The sequence below is a fragment of the Trachemys scripta genome, chromosome 8 (genome assembly GCF_013100865.1).
Source record: "Trachemys scripta elegans isolate TJP31775 chromosome 8, CAS_Tse_1.0, whole genome shotgun sequence".
Classification (NCBI taxonomy): domain Eukaryota; kingdom Metazoa; phylum Chordata; order Testudines; family Emydidae; genus Trachemys; species Trachemys scripta.
This window is the reverse complement of record NC_048305.1, coordinates 2,351,393-2,372,671: the sequence shown is the minus strand read 5'-3', so window position 1 is coordinate 2,372,671 and position 21,279 is coordinate 2,351,393.

Sequence of the window (21,279 nt, the reverse complement as noted above, 5' to 3'; positions counted from 1 at the left end):
GTAACACAAATTGTACAGCCCAGGTTCCTAGCTCTCAGGCCCCAATCTTAGCCCCTACATACAACATTTTCATTGATCCTTATCTTGAGAAGCAGCTTGTTTTGCTGCTAGGATTATAATCTTCTTTAAGAGAGTGATCAGTGTAACCTTTGTTCTTTCCTCAAGCACAAAGGATACACTAATTAAAAATGTTCTGAAGCTGCTAGTGCTCTTTCCTCATGTTATAAGACTAAAAGATGTTCACCACTTCTGTGGAGAGGAAAGGAAATCCCAATAACACACGAGTTCATAGTCAATAATTTAAGGTCAGGAGAAACATTGCAAGCTGGTTTTCTTTTTGTTCTTATTGCTAACAAGCACAAGGGAAAAGATACTAGTAATATGATGCTTTCAAGCAAACTCCATTCCCGGGGGTGGGGAAAGATGGAGCATTTAGTTCAAATCTATAATGCAGCACACAAATTAGTATGCAAAAATTAATTGGTTTATTGCAAAGTAAAATTCTTTGGTAGGATGGGATCAGTGCCTATATACCTAAGGATAGTATTTATTTACCCTTTGATCTTAATTTATGGAACAATAGCCACAAACTTTATAAAACATTAATTATTAGAGCATTTTTATATAGCTAGCCATGTTTATAAGAACTTAAAATGATGCCTTTCCCAAGAGCTAGGAATCTTGACAAAGGGACAAATCCATCAACAAACTCCACTGTGCACTGTCGATCATCAGTTAACACGTCACAGCAAACGAAGATAGAATACCCCACTGGACACAGATCTCTGAGGCAATTGCCTCCTTCTCAAAAGCCTCAGGGCACGTCTACACCACAAAACTAAGTCGACCAAAGTTACATCAATGTACAGCCACTGCAGTAATTGAATCACTTTTGCATGCCAGGCTACGCTCCTTGTGTCGGCCGTGCGCGTCCTCACCAGGAGCGCTTGCACCGGTTTAACTGTCGGTGTGGGGCATTGTGGGACGGCTTCTGAAAGGCAGCAACAGTCGATATAAGCAGTGCAGTGTCTGCACTGATGCTGTGTCGACCTGATTACATCAACCTAAGTGCTACGCCTCTCGCGGAGGTGGAGTTATTAAGCTGGTGTACTGGGTGAGTTACATCAGTGGAAGCTACTGTAGTGTAGACCAGGCCTTCATGAAAAGATTTGTTTTGCAGGGTGCCCTAAGGGCTAATAAATCTGGGCTATCTATATACTTATATGGCCATAGCACCTGCGTGCCTAACACCCATGTAAGGTAGGAAAGTGCTATTATCCCCATTTTACAGATAAGGAACAGACAGTCTAAATGACTTGACCAAGGAGACACGATAAGTCTGTGGCAGAGTACAGCAAGGAATTGAGCCCAGTTCTGCATAGTCTAATCTGTGCTCTAACCACTGGACAATCCTTCCTCTGCTGTTTCAAGTTGAGGTGGAGCATAAGTTCCCAAAGCCAAGGGGCTCACACAGCAAGTGCCCTGGTGATGGCTCCCTCTCTGTTAAACAAACGAAGCTCTGTCTCAAGCACCTCTCCTGATCTCAGCTACAGCTGAATGGCATAAGTAAGTCTATTGTAGTTGTAAGTCCTAAACTAGATAGATAAAACCCATCCTGTCACTCTGTGTGCCTAGATACATGGAGGGCAGGTGTAGGAGGCCTATGTATAACATGCATGTATCTTTTATAACAAAATTAGGATTCCCCAGTATTAATATTGACTTGCTAATGACTTTAGAGCTGCCCAGCTAGGAGAGTTTGATTTGCACTAAGGAATTCTCCTTCTGCTTTATTACAGTTCTAGAGGATCTCTTTTTATAATGAGACTTTTATTTGCCTGCCTTTGCTACAGTATAACTACAGCCTATGACTCCTCACTTTCCAAACTGCAGTGTCAGAGTAGCGTGGGTCAGGATGTCGGATCTGAACGGCTGAGCCGGGCTTTTGGCTTCCTAGCAGGAACTCAGTTCTGTAGTTCCAGGGCTTCCCCCTTCTGCCTGGCAAGTAGAATATTCCACCTTCATCCACAGTCTTTGGAGAAGGAGGCTTTTTCTCTTTGACAATATCTCCTGAGCTGTGCTGCAGCTGAGGATCTGGAAGAATTAAATTACATTGCTTTTGCTGCCATTAAAAAAAAGAAAAAGTAAAGAGGAATTGTTACGTCTGGCTCCCTTTCTTTGCCAGATTCTTCAGTTAATTGTTTTCTAATTTGAAGAAAACCACAAATGACAAGATGAAATTGCTAGAAATATAAATCCAAGAGTTCAATTGCTCTTGTCAGATTTCTAGTTCACAAACCACGGTAATGTGATTCTGCACATCTGACCAATAAACAAGGGAGAATTGGATGGATGTCGATGATTTCTTTCTCCCACCATATCCACAGTCCCACTTGCACACACTCATTTGTTTAAAAATACCCAGAAACCTTGAAAGATGCTGCCTTCGTGGTCTAGGGTCTGACAGTTGCAGTCTTGCAGATATCTCAAAGATGTTCCAAGACAGTGTTCCTCAAGATAAACAATCACAGCAGATGGAGAATCCAGTGCTGAGCTAGTTGAAGAGTTTAAACAAAAACCCTGCTAGGTAAATATAGTGTAGGGTAAATCCATCAAGCTCATTTCACTACCAATTGTAAGAGGATATTTTTTGTCATTCACCAGTAGTTAGGTGATGGCCAAATGTTTGTGAATCCTGAAAGCTTCACGAGTTGTAGCACGAACAGTTAATTCATCATCTGAAAATGCATTATAACAGTCTATTACTAGTTGTTAGTTATTCCGCTGGGTTGGTTTTTTTAAGAAAACTTTCATCCAATCAGGTTTCAGAGTAGCAGCCGTGTTAGTCTGTATCCGCAAAAAAAACAGGAGTACTTGTGGCACCTTAGAGACTAACAAATTTATTAGAGCATTAGAGTATTAATGCTCTAATAAATTTGTTAGTCTCTAAGGTGCCACAAGTACTCCTGTTTTTTTTTCATCCAATCAGTTAGCAAAAATAATAACATGTGACTTGGACAACCAATCACTCAACTCAAAAACTACCTAGTTGTGAAATCCTCATTAACATTTGGAGAGACACTTGCTCATGTGCGTGCTCCCTTTGGCACTGGAACAGGCCAAGTGAGGAAACCCTTCTGGGGTTATTCGGGGGAGGAACTGCTTGCTGTGGTGAGCAAGGTTTGCACAGTTGGACCCTATAATGCATAGTAAATATTCAAAGCAAACAGTTAATGAACAACGAATAGCTTTGATGAATAAACTCCTAGTCGTTGGTCAATATTTATGAATAATGCAATTGGGGTTAGTTTACGGATTATTTCCTAACCAAAGAGATGGTCTACATTCAAAACAAATAGTATTTGTAACCAGCTCTGCTCGCGAATGAAACAACTTCTCCACACACGTTTCTCCTTTTAAATTGTGGGAATTATGGGCACAATACTGAGCCTCGCTAGGCCCTTTTGCACTGTCCTAGCTCAAACAGCCAGCTGGGCATTCCCTCGGTGCAGGGGAAAGGCCCAAATAATGTAATGCTGATGTAGCCAACAGTGCAACACCAGGACAGTTCAGCGGGATGCTTGAGGGGGACTACAACGTCTAGAGTGGAGTGTTGTCAAAATGCGGATTGCTTTGGTTTTGGTTGCATTGCCATGGAGTTTTTTCAACCAAGCTAAACATTGCACGTGATGTGACTTAAACACAGGACCAGAAAGAAAGGACCAGAGCCCTACAGGGGCAAAGAGCAGACCAGCCGACGAGCACTGCTAGAAACCGCAGCTGTCACAGAGGAGATAGAAATTAAAAAACAAAAAGCCTGGCACGCCCTGAGGGACGAGGGCTGCTGTTGCTCCAAATGCCAACAGCTTTTCAAACCTAAACCACAGCTATAAAATATGAAATATAACGAACAAAAGTTGGCATCTGCCCATGTGTAGCTGTCAGCCTAATAAAAACAAAACTAACTGGCAGCTGGCACTTAGGTGCTAGGAGATGCCAGCATGAGACTCTCACAGAACAAAACTTTCCTTTGCCTTCCACTCGTTGGGTTTTGCTTGACTTTTAAATGTTTGGTTGGATTTTGTCCTATCCACCAGCACGGAGGCCTAATGGGCGGTGAGATGTGCTGTCCCAACACAGCCTCCACAGACCTGGTCCAGCTGCATTGTAGTAACCAAGCCCTGTATACCCGCTACTCCCTCCCACTTTGAGTAGGCAGGCAGGAAGTGGATGGAAAAAGGCTCCACCTCCCCCCTGTCCCCACTCCCAATACACCAGCCCAAGCAGCTGGCCTTGTGCAGGCCAGGGATACCAATTTGCTGCTGGTATAGACCACCAAGCAGGAGAACAAATTTGCTTCCCTGATGGAGCAAGTGAGAGAAGAGGGAGCCATGATTTCCACTCTGTGCTGCTGCTGGGGGAAGAGCAGCAATATGCCGCCGTCCTTTAACCGGGGCGGATGGTAAAGGCAGGATCTGAGGGTGCAACACAATGCACTTTTGTCAAGGGCACTGCTCAGCTGGGGGCCTGGTTCTACTATTCCGGATGAGTAGCCCTTTACTGTTCAAGTAGTCCTGTGGAAATGAATGGAGCTGCTTGTAGAGTAAAGTACTTATGGGTGTCAAAATCAGACCCTTAATTTTTACATTGTCTCAACATACTGCGCCTTCTCTAAGGCCCCCTGGCTGAAAAATCCCCCCCAGCTACAGTATTAAAAAGATTACCTAAAAAAACCACGTGTGTTGCTTTACATTTTCTTTTTAATTCCTGCTACTAGTCACAAAGGAATCTGCCTCTTGCTCCTTCTATCTTTAGGTCCTTGGGGGACCTCCTGTGGATTACAGGCTCTCTAGGTTCAAAAGTATTTGTTCATTTTTATGAAGGTCAGCCTCTTGATATTCCTGGTAAACAGGCCAGCTCTGTCTCCTGACGTTCATGGCAAACACACAAGTCTTTCAGTAAATGACAAGGGGCCTGGCAGAATGTAGAAGACATTTGGTTGCGAACTCCTCTTGGCCTGCCAGTAGACCCCAAATTATCATTCTGCATGTAATAATTTTGGGGCTTGAACCTGCTCCGGTTCAACTAATTGGGCCAGATTTTTAGCTGGTGTGAATTGGCGTTCTCTGGTGACTGCAGTGGACATATACTGCCTCTCACCAGCTGTGAGTCTGACCCACTGACTTCAAACGGGAGCGGGACTGCGCCCTTAGATTGTAAGATTTTTGGATCAGGGCCTTGTTGTCTTGTACTGCACGCTCCAGGCCTGCAGAAATAATTAATCATCATCATCATCATGATAACATCACTTCTGCTTGCAGGCCTGTTCTCAGAAGGCTAACAGGAGACAGCTTGTGTCAGTCAGGGGTGTGAGGAGAAGTCTGATAGCCAGGCTAGGGGTTTTCAAGGAGACCACAGAAGTGGTGAATAACACCGACCCAGGTCTGGGAAGAAAACATCTTTGCACACATACTGAAGAAGGGTTGTGGTTCGGATCTTTGATTCCTATTGATGAAAGCATCATTCAGGTACATAGAAGATGGTCTGTGGAACAAAGACCAGTAAGTTGACAAGTGGTCTGTTTTGTATTTGCGCACATCACAAGAAGGGACAGAGCATGCAATAGCCAAGATAGTCTGACATTCCTGAGTTTGCGTGTGAAATTGGAGTCTAGAGGAGTGTGTAAACCATGGCACGTGACCATACACCTCCATCTTGCATAGCACATTTTTACCCTTATTAAAGGTACTAATGACATGATAGAGAGAGTGACAGAGGTTAACCACTACTTTGACAGCTTCTGCAACACCTAGGGTCCAATCCTCTGGATTGCTGAACACCTCCTCTAAGAGGCTGGGCACTCCTAAATCCCATTGGAGATGACAGTGCTCGGTGCCTGTTGGAATTAGGCCCAGATATTTCAGTGAGGTAACTTTTTAAATCGGTATCCAGTATGTGGTGAGTCACTTGCCAATGGACATTAGTAAATAGACAGGGAATCTGCTTCATGTTTAACACCAAATAAAATAACATCCAGTGAGTGGCGATGTAGAATCAGTTCTCTCTCCTCTGACATATATGTCCATGGTCAGATGTATATTTTCCATTGGACTGTAGAATTGATCAACAAATGTTGCCTGACCCTGAAGTCCTGTAGGGGGAAAGGAAAGTTTCACTAAAAACAAACTATGTGAGGACTGGCTCTGTCCTCCCCAATCCTTTTAAGGTATTCATTGTGATTTACACAGGAGGTGTGTTTTGTACTGTTTATCTAGATGTTGAATAGAAGTAAGAGTGCATCAGGAAGATTTGCTTTCATTTCACTGTGTTTTATTGCCTGTAGGCCCACTTAGTTCCTCCTTCGTTCCCTGTTTTGTGTCACTATGGGCACCCTTTGTAGTTTTGCTCTTATGTTTCTATGTGCTCTGGTGTCAAGATACTACAGGAGTGTGTAGTAAATGAAGATGTGTGTGTGGATTGTTGATATGCAAGTGATATTGCAAGACTAGGGAAAGTAGGATTAGACATTGGGATTTTTTCTTATTTGAGTTTAAAATGCAGCAAAATGAATCCCTTCCTGTGATGCCAGAGGGATATTTAATCTTACAGAAAAAAGTTTTTACAAGATCCAGAGGCCGGAAATAAGGGGTGAATTTTTAACAGTGAGAATAATCGACCATCCAATTACCAAAGGATATAGTAAACTCTTCATCACTTGGCATCTTCCAGTCAAGATTGGATGTCTTTCTAAAAGATACTCTAGTTCAACAATAGGTTGTTGACAGGTTTGATACAAGAATCCTGGGTAAAGTCTATGGCTGTGTTATGCAGGAAGTCAAACTAGATGATCATAATGGTTCCTTCCAGCCTTAAATCTATGATATCACGAAACTCTGTATCATAACTATCTTTTCTAGTTATTTAGTTATGATACAGAGTTTCACAATAGAAAAGATAGGATGTCCACCAACCCTGTTAAGTCTTATACGTTCATTCCACAACAACATGAGAGCAACTATCCAGTCCGACAGGTCCATTTTGGACAGCTTTGAGATGAAAAGCGGAGTGAAGCAAGGATGTGTTCTTGCCCCTACACTCTTTGGAATCTTCTTCTCAGTACTCTTGAACTGTGCATTTAAGGATATGAAAAATGGAGTGTAGCTCTATCCAAGATCAGATGGGAAACTCTTCAACCTGTCCTGACTTAAGTCAAAGTCAAAAAAGTCCTAATCAGGGAACTTCTATTCGCTGATGATGCTGCCCTCAGAGCCCACAATGAAGATCTATTACAGAACTCATGGACTGCCTTTCAAGTGCCTGTCAGGCATTTGCTCTCCCCATCAGCATCAAGAAAACAGTTGTATTAGGACAGGGGGAAGAGAGCATGGAACAACTCAAAGCTTACCATTAAGACCAAAATGCTAATGTACCAAGCTTGTGTCCTCAGCACTCTCATGTATGGTGGGGAAACATGGACAACTTACACTCATCAGGAGAAAAGGTTGAATAGTTTCCACCTACATTGTTTACACCATATACTCAACACCAAATGGCAGGATAAAGTCACCAATGCAGAGGTTCTTCAAAGGGCAAACTTACCAAGTGTGACAACCCTGCACAAGCAAAGATGACTGCACTGGTTGGACCACCTGAGTAGGTTGGAAGACGGACATGCTATAGGGGGAGCTATCAGAGGGAACAAGAACAACAGGACGTTCCAAGGTTTGCTATAAAGACACATGCAAGTGAGATATGATGGCATTTGGAATTGATCCTGACCAATGGGAAATCTTGGCAAGTGATCGTAGCAAGTGGTGCCATCGCCTCCATCAGGGTATCAAAGTCCATGACAGAAGCTGGCCCCGCAAAGCTTGAGGAGAAAAGAGCCTGTCGGAAGCCAGCAGCTCCCAACCAAGATACAGACAGTTGCAATAGCTGCCAAAGATCATGCAAATCTCGGATAAGCCTATTCAGTCACATGAAACATTGCAAACCATCTACATCATAGGCTGCAATTCCCACCATCTCTCGCAGACAAAAGGATGCCAACAAAATGTATCATAACTATCTTATTCAGCTTGCACAGTTCATTGAAATAACCTGCCTAAAACGATCCCCATTGTGTACTGTGAGAGACTGAGCAGCTTCCAGGGAGTTATTTTGGCCCTGTGTAGACCAGTGGAAATGTTTCAGATAGAAAATCTGCACGTGAGCACATTTGAAAAACTGATCATTAGGAGGATCTCTCCGGGATGGCCTAAGGAATGTTGTGGCACCAAACTAGTCTCATTTGGAGAAGATATTCTTTCCCTGTTCATTAGGGAAGTAGACCAGGCAATGTCACTAGACCAATAGAACAGAAAGACATTCTAGAGAGGTTGCATTTATTTGAAATGCTGAATGCCCAGATTTGGTTTTTTAAATCACTGATACATTCTTACCGGGGTCTGTTCTCTCCTCGGTGGGTGAATGAATAACGACACTAATGGGGGGTTCCACCCAGGGATGAAGAAGAGAGAAGCTCTCCCACGCACACATCAGTGTCCCAAACTGAAAGCTGTGCCGTGCCAAGGCTGCTCAGCCTATCAATTGTTGTGAGCATTCCCACCAGAAAACAAAATTCTCAGCTAGAAACAGTTCAGAGCACAGCACATGGGTAGCATTTGTATGCACCCAAATTGGTACCAGGTGTTCCATTCTATTGTCTATTTTTTGTGGTGGATTAGAAGCGGTGCCAGTTCAGTGATAATAGGATTCAGTGTCCCATTCCTGCTCCCCCATCTCCGCATGATCCTGAGCCACATTGGACTCTAGCTGGGCTCTCGCTGAGACCTCCTTGTCATCACAACCATTAACAATGGTTTCCTCACTTAAGGTCTGAGTAGGCTTGTGCTCGGTGCCAAAATCCTCTGGAAGGAAATGGCTCTGCGTCAGCCTAATGCCATAACAAGATCTGTAACAGCTGCAGCAGAGATACGTTGGCAGTCCATGCTGAGGTTTGCAAACCAATAAAGAATTACTGCTTGTATCCTATGCACAACTTGTACCCAAACCCAGTGCCTCTGTCATTATACACCCTACACAGGTTTCTAAATGAGCAACATAACTGTTTGCACTTTTGATAGCAAGTTTCATCGAAGCGCATGAAATTAATTAGTTAAGCCTCTAGAGGCAGATAAGTATTATTAGCCCTGTTTTACAGGGGGTAAACTGAGGCACAGAGAAGTTAAGTTATGTGCCAAAGGTCACACAGCATGCTTGTCGAGGAGATGGGAACAGATCCCAGATGCCTAGTCCTGTGCTGGAACATGCTTCCCCCCAGGTAAACATTACTTACAGCATGCTCGTGTTTATACTTCAGCCATAGACCCCGGTATGACCGTACGATACTACACTTCATACTAGTGCATTGCAGTATACAGCACCAAATGGCTCTGTACCATGGCAAAGATCATTTTATTGCATAACTAAATATGAAGTGCAAAGGGGTTTTGCTGATTAAGGAAATGGTGGAGGGAGGGAGAAATCCCAACCTGCGTAAATAATTCTTCACTGAGAATGGTAGAAAATAGAATGGCTGGACAGGAGCCTGGTGATCTCAGTGTGAATAAACACACAGGCTGAATCCCCTACTAGACATGGCCAGGGCCGCCCAGAGGATTCAGGGGGCCTGGGGCAAAGCAATTTCGGGGGCCCCTTCCATAAAACAAAGTTGCAATACTATAGAATACTATATTCTCATTGGGGCTCCTCCGGGGCTGGGGGCCTGGGGCAAATTGCCCCACTTGCCTCTCCCCTCCACTCCCCCGGGCGGCCCTGGACATGGCTGGTTTGAGGTATGCTGGGGAGACTGTGGGGCAGTGCCTACATGGGGGTGAGGATGTTACACCCACTGAATGGCGTAGCGACTTGTGCGCTGTCCCTGTGCCTGGGAGAGCTCTGGCGGGGATTGTACCTTAGGGCATGCCTCTTACTCATGATACTCACACAGTTGAACCCTTGGAGATGTGCCCTCCACAGGTGCCAATCTGGTGCTATTCCATAGAGAGGTAGGAAGGTGCAGTGGTTATAGTTAGCCCTGGTCAGAAAAGTTTCTGCTAAAACAATTTGGCTAAAGCAAAACGGTTTGCAACAATCATTCAGTTTCACCCAAGTAACAGTGGAACCTGGTTTCCTACCTGCTCACCCACCGAGTTGAGCTCGGAGTCCAGCATTCCCGGTTCCAGAGAAGCCTGCATGCCAGACTGCGTCAGAGTAGGGGACCCCAGAGTGTCCAGAGTCTGCATTGCCAGGGCTCCAATCCCTTTCACAGAGCATTTTGAAAGGTTGGGGTTTTGCTCTGAATCAGACCAAAACCACATTTTGAAATATCAAATTCCTCTGTGAAATGGAATTATCTTTCTCCACCCAGCTCTAGTTCTAGTGCTAGTCTGGGAGTTGGAAGCCCCAGGTTCCACTCCCTGCTACATCCCAGAGTACTTGTGAGATGTGGGGCAAGTCATTGAGCTGCTCTGTGCCTCAGTTTCCCATCTGTAACATGGGAATTGTGAGGATAAATACACCAAAGATTGTGAGGTCCTTAGGTCTGGTCCTGGCAAGGGCATGTAACTATCATAGATATATGTATCGTTTAGGTACCTGCAGTGAAGTGGTAGGATGCAGCCATCTGCTGACCCAATGTAGGAGACCCAATGTGCCAGGAAAGAAAAGCATATTCACTAGCATTGGTTTGAATTTTTTTTTGGACAGAAAACAAAGGTTTGAAATCATCCAGAAAATATTATGGTTTTCTGGTTCCAAATGACTTTTCATTTGGAAATTTAAGCTATTTACAGTAAAAAAAACCCACAAAAATTAAAAATGGTCAAAATCAAAATGAAGTTTTGATCCTGTTGAAACGAAGCATTTCTATTGACCCAAACTGAAATTTTTCTGGGATTTTGAGTTTACAAAAATTTTTGAGATTTTGACTTTTTCTTCTGAGTTGGGATGGGAAACTTTTTCAAAATGTGACAGATTTTCATAGGACAAGAAAACCATTTCCCTCCTAGCTCTAATGTCCAGCCAACAGCAGAGGAATTAATCTCTTGAAGGCCAACCGTAGAGTTAATGAATGATGGGAGTGGGGTTGCCTGTTAACGTCTCCATAGTTCTCTGGGAAAACTCATCTTTGCTACCTCACTTGGTACAAACAAACAAACAATGTGCTCTGGAGACATTATGGTCCATGGAAAATGGCATGTTGAAGCTCAGCCAGATGTTTGTAAACCTTAACTTTGAAATGTGGCACAATACCACAAGCTGTCAACTCGTGTAAAAACTTTAGCAAAGACAAAAACAGAATGTAATATTTACCAGATGAGATTTCTGTGTAATCTTATTGGAATTTTGGGAGTCTCCAACTCCCATGGATTTTGAAATGAGCTCTGTATCTTTTTTCCCCTCCCTTCTCCCTGTGCTTCTTTTTCCCCCATGAAGAGGGAAAGGGGAGAAAACACATTAATGAAAGTGAAAGATTTTGCACGCACAAACAATGGACACGGGATGGCCCTGGGCAATTTCAGATGTAGATACATTTCTGCACAGACTGGCTCCTATAAAAGATGCACATACTTGGCATCTCGTTTAAAATATTGTCATGAAAATTCTATTTCTGAAACAATTCACTGAATTAGTGCTAAGTAGGACAATATCGCTATATTAGCAGCATTTTTCATAATGTCTGAATGCTTCCAGTGACATATATTAAATCACAGTATATCCAAACTATTTTGCAACTAAAATGAAGCCAAGATGGAGGGGGGTGGGACTTATTCATCCATATGACAATATGGATAAAATATTTAACTAGTTGAATTAAAAACATACAAACATACTTAGGACTAAAACAAATGAACAAAACCGAAGCGTTCAAGATGATCTCTTTGCTCTCAACTAGAAAGGTTCTTCTTATCCTTATGTACTCCTGGCACTTCTAAGGTACTGATCTCCATGGCACTTGACTGGGATGCTGTTCAACCTCATTAAGGAACAATCGCGGTGTCTGTTTATTAAAGTATAAAACTAGTTTATCTCCCCCGAACTGGGTCTCTTGCACTGCTCAGGTGGCACAAAGGAGTTGGAACATGACCGTAGCTAGTCAGCTGAGATCTCACACACGGGGAATTCTCAACTGGCACAAGGCGGCAGAGCAGGCTCTTGCACCGCTGATCCTACGTCGTGTAGGGGAGGTTTCAGAAAGGGAGGAGGGTGAAGCAAAGAGCAGCTGCGCTGTGCCATTTCTCAGCTGGTATATGGTTCCTTAGAGACCATACCCAGTTGGCGTCATTTAGAGCAACTCCTAGGCTGCTCCAATTCGTGAGGGGATGGGGATGTCATAGATTATTCCACAGAATCAGGGAACTGCAACTGCTCCCTGACACATCCTCGCCGTGCACGCGTGCACACACACATTTGGTTCAGCTCATAATCCGGCTCATATGCTTTAAAGTGATTGGGAAACTGCTCATTAGCAGCCAATTAATGAGCATAAGCGGTTTTCAGAATATGTTCCTGGTCACATCAAGATCCAGATAAACCATGAATCTGAAAAGGGCCATGAAATATTTTGAGCTTAATAGTTGAATTATTTCACATCAGCAGCAAAACAACCCTGGCACGTTCTTGTGCATCACTACTGATGCCACTAACTGGAAACATGTTTTGCCAACCCTAGAGGACTAAATGTCCTTTGGCGGTCTCTTCCAACCTTAATAGTCTAGGATTCTAACACTTCAGATTCACAGGAATGGCAGGAAGCGTTGGAGATTTTGTTGTTGTTTGTGTGAATAACAGTTGAGATTCAGAGCCATATTTTCAAATAGGCCTCAATCCAACCCCTGAATCTGTGTGCACAGTCAGTTGTGTGCTCAAACAATAGAATGTGCATGTGCAAAGAGGGTTTGTGTGCACAAATCAGGTAATTGGACCTCTAGGTACCTTGCATTGCAAATTGAGAGCCAACCTTCGAAAATTTGGCTCTCATGTGTCTAGGCAGTTCCTTGCATGGGAAGAGGGGAGAGAAATCTAGAAACCTTGAGACTTTTCTAAGCATAATAAAACATAGGCTATAAATCTATACCTGGAGGCACATTTAGATGCTTAGGAAATATACTGAACCCTTCTTGGAATAAATACTTAACCACACTAACCCTTGCTAACTTTTCCAGTTTTTAACTGAGCTACTGTTTGTTGAACTGTAATGCTAATAAATGAAATAGAGATAGGCCGGAGCCAAATCTCTGTTTCCAAGCATCTCTGAACTATGGGCCTCAGCTCACCACTAATAAATCAAGCCAGAATAAACAAACACATAGCATATGCACCGGCGTGTTCTAAGGTTTTACAGCACAGGACCGTGGAAAGGTATAAAGATCTCCCTTATGCAGGGTACAAGGAAGCTTGCGTCTTTCACGGTAGCTGAGGAAGAGTCAGTTTGAGATTGCAATGAAAGCGTCCACACTGGGTTCCCAAGGTTTCTGCTGGGTTAGGTGCCTCCTAACTGAACATGCTTAGGCCTGCCATGAATGCAGGGGACTGGACCTCTTGAGGTCCCTGCCAGTCTTACGATTCTATGATTCTATGCTCTTAGGCTCCTCTATTTGAATATTCCTCGATTCCCCTCCTATAGACCTGATCCTGAAAGCTCTCCCCAAGGGAGAAAGTTTGCAGGATGGGCCTTATGTACTTCCTGGAAAAAGAAATATTTGCTAAATGACCGGTAAGTCATATTTCCTCATGAGATGTTATCGCAATCCCCAGTTCTCAGTCACTATCATCACTAAAACATGTCATCACTTCTGCTTCTGTAAGTGAAGAGGATGCTCCTTGGACAGACGGCAGTTGCCAGACTGGAGTAATCCCGGTATGCTGACTCCAGTAGGGGCCTGCACCAGATACTTCAGAGGCAGGTACAAGAAACACTCCACTGGGCAGACATGGGATAGTCTCCACACAAACACACACCCCCTCTGAAGGTCTCATCCTACCCCCTCGTCATTAGAGATGGGCTTAAACCCCTGAAGCCTGTGGTTTAATATCCCTTCCAAAACTTTTAAAAGGATTAACTACACCTCTACCCTGATATAACGCTATCCTCGGGAGCCAAAAAATCTTACTGTGTTATAGGTGAAACCGCGTTATATTGAACTTGCTTTGATCCGCCGGAGTGCGCAGCCTCCTCCCCCCCCCCCCCCCCCCCGGGAGCACTGCTTTACCGCATTATAGCCGAATTTGTGTTACATCAGGTCGCGTTATATCGGGGTAGAGGTGTATGTAGAGTTCTTGTTCAGGTGAATAGAGATGAATGTATCTTCTCACTACAGACATACCATAAGAGCCAGAGGTGAAGGTCAAAGCTGGATTCAGACTTTCCCAATGATTGAGGGAATTGTGATGTGGTGTGCTGGTCTGGAGCTATGTCACAGGAGTTGTGAAGGCTTTGATGCTGATGAAGATTTGGGTGTGAATTCCCCCTCAATGAGGGATTCCCATCTGGTGGCTCTGGGATGAACTAGCGTAGCTTGGGCTGCAAGACGGATCTGTAGTGGAAGCTGCACATGGAGCATCAGGTGTAGGGAATGCTGCAGTGACATTTTTAAAACCATTTAATAGATTTTATGCTATTTTTAATAAGACTGAGACTGAAAATGCATGAGATGTAATAATTACCAACCAAACCTCAGTTCACAAAAAGGAAAACAACAACCCCAAAACAGAAATAGAAGTTGCAAGTAAAGGAGAGAAAAAGAAATGAAATTCAGCTAATCAGGCATGGTATTAAGGGAAAACCAAGGTTAAAAAGAAGAAAAAATAGGCGTCTTTGTAAAGCTCTAATAGATATGCCAGATCTCCTCTCTTGCTTTCAGCAGTTGTGGTGTGTATTGCTGGCGATGGTTCAAAGCAATGAAGTGTTCTTTCCTTGGGAATTGTCTTTCACACAAAGAAAGTAATTAGGGGAACAAAAGAAGATGATGTATTAGAAAATGGGAGCCATAACAAATGACCAAGTAAGCTGCCATGCCTAATTCTTCTTAACACTCTTTCTAACCACTTTCAAAACTTGTAACCACTTTCAAAACATTTCCCAGTTTCCATCTATTTCAAAAATTCTGTCTGGTCCATATGATCTGGACAGGCATATCAAACATCTAAGTGCATATTGTGTTTCCTCATGACAAATATGTTACTCTAGCATAGGATAGGGGGGCAGAAGGTACAAAGGGAGAGAGAGTTATCTATTTATACATTTTACCATGCTCTGCAAGAGGAGCTCTTGGGAACTCTTTTCATGGGATGGCTGATTGTGCTGTCTCTGATGTGGACTCTGCTAAGTACGGGTAGGAATCCTATTACAGACCACTACAAAGAAGTGTGGAGTTTAGTTAGGAAGAGAGAATTCATGTTATGAATGCTGTATGGAAAAAAAATATTAGCCCACTGAAGAAGAGGCGACCGTGTCATGAATAATGCAACAGTAGCTCTCTGTGAGTCGCACAAATGGTTTGGATTTAAGATTGCTTTCCTCTGTTAGAAGGTCATTCATAGTCATATTTTGAATTCCTCCAGCACCTACCATGCAAGGATCTCAAAGCTCTATGCAGACTAAGCCTTTCAGAACCGCTGTGCTGTAAGCAGTGGCGGATTAGCCACTGGGCCTATGGGGCCCATGCCCGGGAGCCCTGGAGCCCCGGAGCCCCAGGCGGGTGGGGCGAAGAAAGCCCTCACACCCCGACCCTGCTCCCTGGCAGAAGCCGGGGGCAGGGGAAGGCCCCGCACCCCTCCCCCACACCCCGCTCCCTGGCAAAAGCCGGGGGCATCGGGGAATTCCCCCATGCCCTCTGTCCCCGGCAAAAGCAGCCCCTAGCAACCCCCCCGACTGTGTCCCCAGCAGAAGCCGCGGGGGGTGGCAGAGGACGCTCCCAGCACCCCGACCAGTCCCCTGCAGAAGCCACAGGGCCCAGCGCACCGACCCTGGTCCCCCATAGAAGCATGGTGGGGCGACAGGGGAAGCCCCAGCACTAGAATGCCTACCTCAGCCCTGGGACTGGAGGAGCGCTCACTACCTGCCCCGGGCCACAGCCGGGGGACAGGGTTTCTCCAGTCTTGGGGCTGCAGTGGTGGTGGGGGGGCAGAAAGTAGCAAATAGGTTGTGGGGCAACAGTGGTAGGGGGTGGGATGTGGGAGACCCTGGGTGGAACAGGGGCGGGACCCCAGGGAAGGAGCAGAAAGGGATGGGGCCATTGGTGGGGCCGCAGGTGGAGGGGGCAGAACGGGGGTCAGACCGCAAACGGAAGAAGTGGGGAGGGGGACCCAGGGTCCCAGGAAACCTTAATCCACCTCTGACTGTAAGTAAGTATGAGTATCTCCTTTATAAGATGTGGGGGGGGGAGAGGAAAGAACAGAGAACTGGCCTGCCTGAGATCACACAAAGCCAGAATGCAACCCAGAGCGTCTGACTCCTGGTCTTGTACTTTCACCCTTAGGCAAAGCTCTCTCTCTTCCTCCATTAATGGCCCCATCCCTAGCTCGGAGGTGATGGCTGATTCTGTATACAGCTTCTAAGTGCTCGGTCTGCTCTGCATCTGAGGATTTCCCCGTAGGCACCGTCTAGTACATATGCTGTTTCTTACTACATGTTAAAATGCTCCAGTTTTTTACCTCAGGTACTTAGGCAGGTAAATCTCCAGGACTGCTCTTAAATCTCCGTTAATGGTGTATTTGTTTAGCTTGGCCTTGTCTGACTGGGTCTCTGGAGCTGAGCACATTGGGAAATGTCACTATCCCAATATAGGGGACACAGGCTGGGATTCTCAAAGAAGTCTTAACATAAGAACATAAGAATGGCCCTATTGGGTCAGACCAAAGGTCCATCTAGCCCAGTATCCTATCTTCCAACAGTGGCCAATGCCAGGTGCCCCAGAGGGAATTAACAGAACAGGGAATCATCAAGTGATCCATCCCCTGTCGCTCATTCCCAGCTTCTGGCAAACAGAGGCTAGGGACACCATCCCTGCCCATCCTGGCTAATAGCCATTGATGGACCTATCCTCCATGAATTTATCTAGTTCTTTTTTGAACCATGGTCTTGGCCTTCACAACATCCTCTGGCAAGGAGTTCCACAGGTGGACTGTGCATTGTGTGAAGGAGAGTTAGGGATTTAGGAGTCCAAACCCCAGCCATGGGGCCTAATTCTGCCCTTCAGCTTTTTGTCATGTAACCTCCTAACCCCAGGTCTGCATTTTACTACAAAGCACTATGCATTAGTGAGTTCTAATGTTTCAAATGCCATCACAGATGCAAACAGCACAGAAGCCAGCATCCCTACTGCAGATCTTCACTTCCCAGGTGTCTTCAGCATTAACTTGGTGGTCAACATGGTGCTTCCTACAGCCCGTGCAATCAGACTGCCTTCCAGAGGTGCTGGCTTCAATGGAGCTGCTAGAGTACACCGAACTTGGCCCATGGCTTCAGCAGAGAGAGATGTCCGTCAGCAAAGTAGGATAATTCATGTTCCTAAAGGGCCATATTACCTTAGGGGAGGCTCTCCGTTGACCATCTAGTTAACTGTGAACGCAGCTGGAGGGGATAATCTTATATCCAACAGATAATAATATCACATGCAAGCTTACATGCTGCTTCTTTGATATGCCAATGCTATTGTAACAACCATCGTCTTGGCCATTGCTAAGGGTAAAACCTAGAACTGTTGGAACTAAGAGCACAAGCTATTATAGCTTGAGCTAACAGGCCCAGTCCATCACAGAGAAGACTCAATCCCCTGTAAGCCAGGCACAGAGTAGGGGGCTGTGTAACACACACTGAACTACAGTAACTACCGAGTTACATTCGGATACAATTTTGCAGTGTATTTGGGACTCTCTTTTCCTGGGCTCTCCATGTTATGACTCAGCTGAAAGACGATTTCTTACTGCTTTGGAATATTCCAAACCATTTTTTCCCCTTAAATGCTGTATTAATCACTCCAGTAATAAAGCAACAATACATCTCGAGGTGAAAAACCAGCGCTTGTTGGGTTGGAACTTCCATCTGTGGTCATTTATAACTTCATGTGAACAAATAAAAAGGTAATATCCTCAGAGAAGGTTTAGTACACACCAGATACTAGAGACAACTTGCTTTCTCTTATGGAACAAGCATAGAGGAAACAAGACCATTTTACTAAGAATCAGCATTCCATCCAAGAGAGAATTGTAAGTAAACAGTGGTAATACAGTGTACTTTAGAAAAAGCAGTATTTTTCTGCCCCTTGATCTCTAACAGTCTTAAGCCAATTTTGGCAGGTACTGCTCTATTAAGTGGTCAGTCTCCCATCGTGGTCACATACTGTTTTATTGGAGGTCTGACAGCAGCAATAGGAGAGATAAAATTAACCCTTTGGTACCAAAGGCTGTGACGGAACCTATTGCCAGCAATGGGGAATTCATCAAGAATTTCCATCTCTCGGCCTCATGGGGTTAATGGCAATCTGTTGCTGATTTCCCCGGACAATCAGAGTAGCAAACACTGGGCTTTTTAATGAGCCCCTGAGGACAATGCTGGCACACCAGGCTGTGAAGATCTGGACAAACCAAGGAAACGTAAAATGAAAACAAACATGGCCGTTTATTTTCCTAACTCACCAGTTGCAAACAAAATTTCATTTAATAAACCATGAAATGATTCACAGAGTTTCTGTATATTATTGCAAGTGCAGCTGGGCAATGTAAAAGTTACTTTCCCTTACTTGGTTATTCAGCCCCCATATCCAATTCTCATCCAAACAATGCCGTATTTATTTATGTTTTTAATGTATTTATCATTTTACTCCTTTGCATGCTTTCCTGCAATCAGCTGGGTGGTGATTCAATGCAGAATAGTGCTGAGTGGATCAAAATAGGGCTTAATAGGGAAAGTGTTTTGCCGATCACGTGAAGGGCCAGATTTTGTAGCAGAGCTAGGTGACTCACTCATGGTGAAAAATTAGATGAACTTCACCCTTTTTCTGTGGGCAAATTATCTGGACCAGACTATGAGATTTACAAATCTATTTGTTCAAACTCTCATTGTGAGGCTATTTCAGGATAGAAGCCCCATTTCAGGAAATCCTCGCTATTCAGGAAAACACTTAAAGTGCTCACTTTTAAGCATGTGCTTAAGTCCTACTGAAGTCAAAGGGACTTAAGCATATGTTCACAGATACTTTTGGTCAGTGCAAGTTCAGAACGCTATCTAGGTGCCAACTAAACCCAGTGAAATTTAGCTTTGTGCTTTTAGATCTCATAATATTAGACTAAAGGAGGATAGAACAATTGCATTTTGATACGAGCAGACTCTTCTTTCAGAAATGCACTCATCTCTGAGAGACAAGGTGGGTGAGGAAATATCATTCATTGGACCCCCTTCTGTTGGGGAAAGAGACAAGCTTTTGAACTTACACACAGGACCCGAAAAAAAGCTCCATGGAAGCTCGAAAACTTGTCTCTCTCACCAACAGAAGTTGGTCCAATACAAGATATTACCTCCCCCACCTTGTCTCTCCAATATCCTGGGACTGACACGGCTACAACAACTCATCTCTGAGCACATATACTTAAAGAGCAATAAAAAAAGAATACAAATAAAGTAGATTATTTTTCTAGATTCTTTAAATCAGTGTTCCTGGCACTCTCAATTAGGAGAGGATAAATGGGTACATTTGTAACAGTTTTACATGTCTGTAAAGGTGAGGACACTGATCTAATTGTGTGATGTTACCAAATCACATTATAATTTCACATCTAAGGCATATGAGATAAGAATATAGAGCCATATGCTCCCGTCTAAACATGTACTAATCATAAAATGGAGCTGGGAAACGCAAATGGAAGGGAAAGGCAGCTAGGGGGCATGTTCAGCTATGTACCAGCTGGTTCCCCGTCTGTGGCAATAGTGTGTGCGCCTTCATGGGCATGGCCAGGTGAAAACGCAATTAGCAAGAGAGGCAGCTCTCCATGGCGTGCTGACCAAGTTTGCTAATGCATGTTGCAGCCTTACCTTTCCACTCAATGGCTTCTATTCCTTGGAGGAGAGCAGACTGCAGCAGAGATGACACTGCTCGTGTTGGGGTGCAGAGAGGTATGTATCCCCTGGCTAGATGCATGTCTCATGCAGAGTAGGTTACAGGGCTACTATTGGTAGGTCAGGCTTCTGTATCAGATATGGCCTGGCCATGGAATTTCCTTCTTAGTGAGATACACACCAGATGTGCTCACCATAAGTTCTGCCAGGCGTGGCTGAGGTTCGCTTAAATAAGGTATGTTACACACAGCACCTCCTAGTGACTGTACAGGGCAATGCAGATTAGCATGCCATTACACGTCCCCCTTTAAGTTCTACATTCCTGCCATTTACCAAATGGACACTATCATGCTATCTTTGAAGCTCAGAATGGATCAGCCTGTTAAGTGTCTCTGAATCGTTCTGGTTTTCTAATTGCAGGACCCAAATGCATAACACCCTGGCCATCTAGCTGTCCATTAGGTGCAACAACTGGCTGTGGTTGGTTTGGAATCTTTGAGTCCCCTTATTCTGGCATCCTCCATCTGTAGGCTTTGCTCTGTTGATTGTTCTTTCTGAGGAACAAGCTGTAGATGTTAATGGTTGCTGTTGAACTCTACACTCTCGGTCTCAATGACCCGGGTGAGTCATTCTTTTTCTTTATGACAGCTGGAGTTATCCGTCCTTTTTCTCCATCCAATTTGACACAAACACAGTGAGCAGGTTTTAGACCCAGCAATTCTCTAACAGAGTGTTGTCTGTTGTCAAAGTGTGTGTAAACTGAGAATAGCACTGTCGCACTTTGGGTCAAGGAGAACATTCCTACCGGGCATTGGATCCAGCCCTAAAGGAAATCTAGTGCATGGACCCAGCCTTTAGGAAGCTAGCAAAATGAGTCCACGGCCCCCCATTTAAAAAACCCATGTGCATGTATAGGCACATGATAGAGAAATATAACAAACCACCCAGTGGCTCCTTTTGGTTTATTTTAACAATTTATAGAATAAATAAATGTTGATCATTTTTATACCTGGCAAGATACTGGCATCTCATTCTTGTTTAATGACAAGTTTCAGAGTAACAGCCGTGTTAGTCTGTATCCGCAAAAAGAAGAACAGGAGTACTTGTGGCACCTTAGAGACTAACAAATTTATTAGAGCATAAGCTTTCGTGGACTACAGCCCACTTCTTCGGATGCATAT